Raw genomic sequence first — 6,112 nt, forward strand, 5'->3', positions numbered from 1 at the left:
AACTTAGACTAAATACAACAGTAATGTAAGGTACATACAGTGCGGTAATGTGTTTTTAAATCAGGATTTTACATATCCTGATTTCAAAATTTCAAGATTGATCAGTTTGAGTCGGAAGCGGCGGCCCGCAAACGGCATCTTCCTAAAATCGTAGTAAGGATACCGTACATACATACATAAAATCACGCCTTTTTCCCGAAGGGGTAGGCAGAGACTAGGTACATCTTTCCACTGCCACTATGTCTGCATACTTCCTTTGCTTCATTCACATTCATAACTCTCTTCATGCAAGCTCGGCGGTCCTTACTTTGATCTGGATACGTCCGTCTAGGCCTTCCCACTCCAATCTTTCCCTCCACACTCTCCTAGTATATTTGCCTAGTCAACTTAGTTAGTGGATACCGTACCCGCCCAGAAAATGGTTTTGAGGTGAATAGACGTTGTCATCTTTTTGGTAGTTTGCACAAGTAGACCATACAAAGCAAAAAACAAAAATCAATTAGGTCCCTAGTAATCGAATAGTTTAACGAGACAGGATATCTCTTATCTATCTGAGTCACACCAATTTTTTTGATTTATAATAAAATTATATCTTCACACGTATATTGGATACATACTTACCTCCCGTTTTTATACCTAATTGGATATTCAGAACTGACAGTTTCGTTCAAAAAGATTAAAAATCCATGTTCAGCTGGTTGGTTTAGTTTGATTTATAGCCCATCGCATAAAAGGAAAATTTCAAATTTATATTTCTATTGACTAACTTTTACTATCTGCACGAGGAGAGAAGCAGTACCAGATATATGTTTCATTCGCTACTACATTACCATGAAGAGTGCCTATAAATGAATGTGCCTATTTTTTTAAGCCATTCTTATAAACAAAAAAAATTGGAGAGCCCCTTTTCTACTATGCACGAAGCCACTCGGTAAAAATTATATGGCTACCTATAATGTCACAATCTGATATTATATTTTATTAACATAGAAAAAACAACCCAATATCTAAAGTCCGTGTATTGGGTTAAACAGAAAATATGTGCGAAAAATTTTCAAATGACCGTATTTATAACATTGCGCAATGCCGCATCACTTGCAGGGTCTCCAGGGTATGCTTACACTACCGAAAAAAATAATGTTTTTGTTAAACACAGTAGGTAGTACAGCCTTGTGGTTCCCGGCACTCTAGAGTAGAACCATCCATCTCTTTCCAATAGATGTCGTAAAAAGCGACTAATAAACTTTGGATTCTTCTTTCAGACGATGGGCTAGCAACCTTAAACTTTAATTCCATCTTTTAGCCATACAGGTGAACGTGCCCCTTCAGATTTTATGAGACTGTTGGCTCTTCTATCCTGTAAGGGACAAAGACGTGATTATATAACAGTAAGTAAGTACCTAGCAGTAGCAGTTGTTGGGGTTAATTCTATTAAACTTTTTACCTTAGTACCTATCCTTTTTCATCTCTATTTTTACCTTTACCTGAGTTTTATCTTAAAAAATAATAAAAATTTCAATAATATTATATCAAAAAAATTAAATAAAGCATTGTCACTTTATATTTACGCTTAAAATATAGCGCGCTGTGAATGATGCGATGTCGCAGACAAGCGCGCCCTGGGGACTTGATGCGGTTAAAACTTGCGCGGCCCCAATATATCCATTTAAATATGTACATCTATAAGTACAGATTAAATATATGAAACTGGAAATGTCACTCCAAAATATAAAAAAGATAATAAAATTTCGTTTTTAACTATTTATAAGGTTTCTTCTAAAAGCAAAGCAAGCAAAGAATATCTGTTAATTTTACGTTACGAATACAATGTAAATTGTTTCTTTTTTGATGGACCTTCATGGGTTCTGTCGCTCGTAGGGGAAACCGCACACACATTTTAGAATAACCATTATTTGACCGGCAAATGGCTCTCGACCCGAATGTTGCGGTTTTGATATTAGAATCAAAACAAAAAATAAATAAATATAAATACATTTACATCCATCCACATGGGTGGTGGGGGGTGCAACTGGGAACACGCAAAGATCAGAGATGAACTTCCATTTCCATATAAGTATATCACAATCTTTGAAATTTTAGTGCTGATGTTCAAATGCGCGATATTACGCATGATTTTGTAAAAAAGATATGTGGACAAAGAAAATCATTAATCACTATTATCATCTTCTTTATAATACTGAGGTAATGGCAGTGTCTAAGGCAAAAGAAAAATAGTTATCTTAGGAACCGGAAGTTAAATTAAGGAATAAGGTCGCGATAGAATAAAACACAATACACTTGCTATTTAATTATACAAAACACACAGGACACGCTTTTTATCTCAGTCCCTAGGCTCGAATACAGATGATGCCCTAAAAACATAAACACCTAAAGTTGTTGTTGAAATTTAAACCTTATTTGAAGGCGATAGGTTGTTTCATCAATTGTTATGTCGTTTCACAGCTTTCGTGTACATACGTATGATTTTTGTGAACAAAAACGATTTGAACGTGGATACAATTAAAAGTTATAAATATAGAATCTTATAAAATTCGTGATAGACAGACAGTACATATTATTTATACATTAAGCCATACAGCTGAACGTTTTAGTCTTTTGAAGACTACTGACTCTGCCTTTACCGCAAGGGATATAGACGTGACTATATGTATGTAAAGTCTTAAATATATAAAATATCAAGTTTCATCAAAATTAGGTTAGTGGTTTAACTGTGAAGAGGTAACAAACAAACTTACTTTCGCATTTCAAATATTAATAGTCACATTAGGATGGAATTTCTTTGGCCATTTTACCAATATTCATACAACTTGTCATGTTCAATAAATATTTGAAGCTAAGTGAAAAGCTACGCTATTTTAGTGCAGTAAATAGAAATGGTACATAGACACACATAGGTACATATTGTTATCCTTCTTTTACTTAAGTAATGGTTAATGTTATAAATACATGATATAAATCTTTGCACAAGTAAAAAATGCTTGATACATTGTAGTTTATTCAAAATTACAATATTAGCGGCAACCAGCAAAATATACTCCCCTGAAATTACAATAACATGTCCGTAGCGGGATGCTGCAATGGCGCCAAAGCCAATCCTGCTTCCAGTGTACACGTCACACCCGACGCGAAGCGCACCGGCCGGCAGCTGGAACACGTTGCATTGTGTTGCTCTCTCAAATACTCTTCGGTGTAATTGCTTATTTAAAAAAAAATGTGAATAAAGTCACAAACATAGTAGAAAATAAATAAATTTATCTTATTTTAAATAATTTCTTAAAATTTATACAAATTTGGCGTAATGTAAGAAATCAATCACAAATAATTTCTTGTTACGTATCTGTTATAATCTGTTCCTCAACGGAAGTGAGTTAAATTAAATATTGTAATAATATTTAATTTGACTCACTTCCGTAAATATTGTAATAATATTTAATTTGACTCACTTCCGTTAAGGAACAGATTATTATGAAGAAATGAAATTATAGAAAAATAGAACGTGGGAAATTTTTTAACAGATAAGAAGGTAGAAAGGTAAAAATCTGGCAACATAAAAAAAGATACATATTCAATATTCTATTTTTATTTTATTTCCAAATTAAGTTTCTTAAAAAAAAATACTTTTTCGTTTATTTTTTTTTTGACAGCTGCCGCAGCAGTTACTTTTTTTGTAAATGTTTACGTTTCTTAAAAATCGATATTCACACGATATTTTTTTTAAATCCATGCAATATTCTTAAGATGTTGTGTTGGTTGTCGTAAGAAATCGTAGGTAAAATATTAGCTGCACAGCACACTAGCGAATGAACGTCAAAATTAAAATAAATAGTTGGACATGGAATGGACAAATACCTACACTGATAATTTTATTAAAATCACGCTGTAAGAACTTATATGAAATAAGAAGTAGGTAGGTATCTACCTACCTACGAGAAAGAAGGCCGCAACTCCGTCTGAGTAAAATCTTATTCCCGTGGGAATTTCGGGAAATCCTCGCTTAGCTCCTATACATTTCCTAGCATTTTCAGTGATATTTAAGAAGATAATGTTAAGGAGCTTTTCTGTCTAGTCCAGAACAGCACTGCAAAAATTTCTTTTTCGGTTAAATATTCACATATTTAAACCTATCGCGGCTATGCACCTTCCTACTTACAGGCCAATGACTGAGTTAAGTAGGTAAGTAAATTTATTTGATATAGGTAAGTCCAAATATCGTCAGAAATCAGGCTGCGGTCAGACGTGAGTAGCCGCGTGTAAATACTTGGCCTAACCGAACGTACCTATTCAAGAGAAGACTTTTTACACGAGGTTTACCTACACAAAGCAAGCAACTATCTATGTTATTGGTTGGATTGAAACAGATGCGAAACGAAGCTAACAACCGAAAACTATACTAAAATCCGTGTTAATTTAGATTTATGAGCAATTAGTGGTACTACATGTGTAGCGCAGTTCGAAAATGTACGTGCTTAAAGTGCAAAATTACTATGTATAAATATTTTAGGCGTACAGTTATCTGTGCATTTATGTCTATATCCCTTGCGGGGTAGACAGAGCCAACAGTCTTGAAAAAATTGAATGGCCATGTTCAGCTATTTGGCTTAATTATAGAATTGAGATCCAACTAATGACAGGTTACTAGCCCATCGCCTAAAAAAGAATCCCAAGTTTGTAAGCCTATCCCTTATTCGCTTTTTACGACATCCATGGGAAAGAGATGGAGTGGTCCTATTCTTTTTTGTATTGGTGCCGGGGGCCACACGGCAGTTATCTGTGTTTTCTGAAAAAGGAGGATGAACTGTAATCTTTGTGTTCTGTGGCCTAAACTTCACTCGGGTACAACCTATCACTTACCTAGTCTGTCTAGGTTGCTTTGTTCAAAGTTTACTGGGATACCTTTTGCTCTGATTGGTATAAAATTTCGATTAATGTAGCTTCTAGTCATGTTAACAACAAACATTACAAGTTAAATACAACCGCTACCAAATTGCAAGTGTAGAATAAGGGGCGGAACAAACTAAACTGCAGCATTTTCACATCGCCGTCAATAAACAAAATATACATATAAATCTAAACTGAGGATTTAATTTTAAGTTGTATTAAAGTTAGTTCGTGAGTAATGTCGTGGGTTACGTAATTTGTAACACATGTACCTAACCTCTTTTATTTTGAAATAAATAAAAATATATATTTTATCGGTTATAAAAAAGTAAGTGAGTGTGAATGTGCCCGATATTAAAGTAAGATGTACGGCGTGGTGGCCGGACAAGACAAAAGTCGCAGAAAGACCAAGGCGCAACATCGGGATCAAGTGAGTATATCTTTAACAAAAAAGAAAAAAAAACGCGACAATTAAAAAAAAAATATACATATACATAAAATCACGCCTCTTTCCCGGAGGGGTAGGCAGGGACTACCTCTTCCACTTGCCACGATCTCTGCATACTTCCTTCGCTTCATCCACATTCATAACTCTCTTCATGCAAGCTCGGCGGTTTCGGGTAGGTACTTTTGACCGATAATTTAAAAAAAAATTTCATACACGACAAATTACACAGATTATGTTAGCCTCGAAGTAAGTTCGAGACTTGTGAACTCAACGATACTATATTTTATAATGACTACTTATAAAGATTAACATCCAAGACCCAGGCCAATGAAAAAAAATATTTTATCTTTATGCTGCGGCTGGGATTAGAATTCGGGACGTCCGGTGTCACAGACAAGCGTATTACCGCTGCGCCACAGAGAGCGTGTTCAATCAAGCCCTTTTAGAAAAAACCAAAATCGGTTTATGCGTTCGGGAGCTACGATACTACAGATAGGCCGATATCAAGTTGTTATTTTTTGTCGGGAATTGGGTATGCAGTTTATGATATAAACTTGTTACATATATAAACTAGGGAAAACCTTTGAAATATGAATAAGAAATATTTATTCAAATCATGAAAAACTTCTTAGCTAGAGAAAATTTTTTTGACGTTGGCGTAGCAATCTGTCACTATCTGAATCTCAATTACATCATTAAGCCATCCCGCTCAAATTAAGAAATAGAATTTTTAAAAACAACGCTTCCTGTTTGATATCCAATGTT

This window comes from Amyelois transitella, chromosome 28 (assembly GCF_032362555.1).
Source record: "Amyelois transitella isolate CPQ chromosome 28, ilAmyTran1.1, whole genome shotgun sequence".
Classification (NCBI taxonomy): Eukaryota; Metazoa; Arthropoda; class Insecta; order Lepidoptera; family Pyralidae; genus Amyelois; species Amyelois transitella.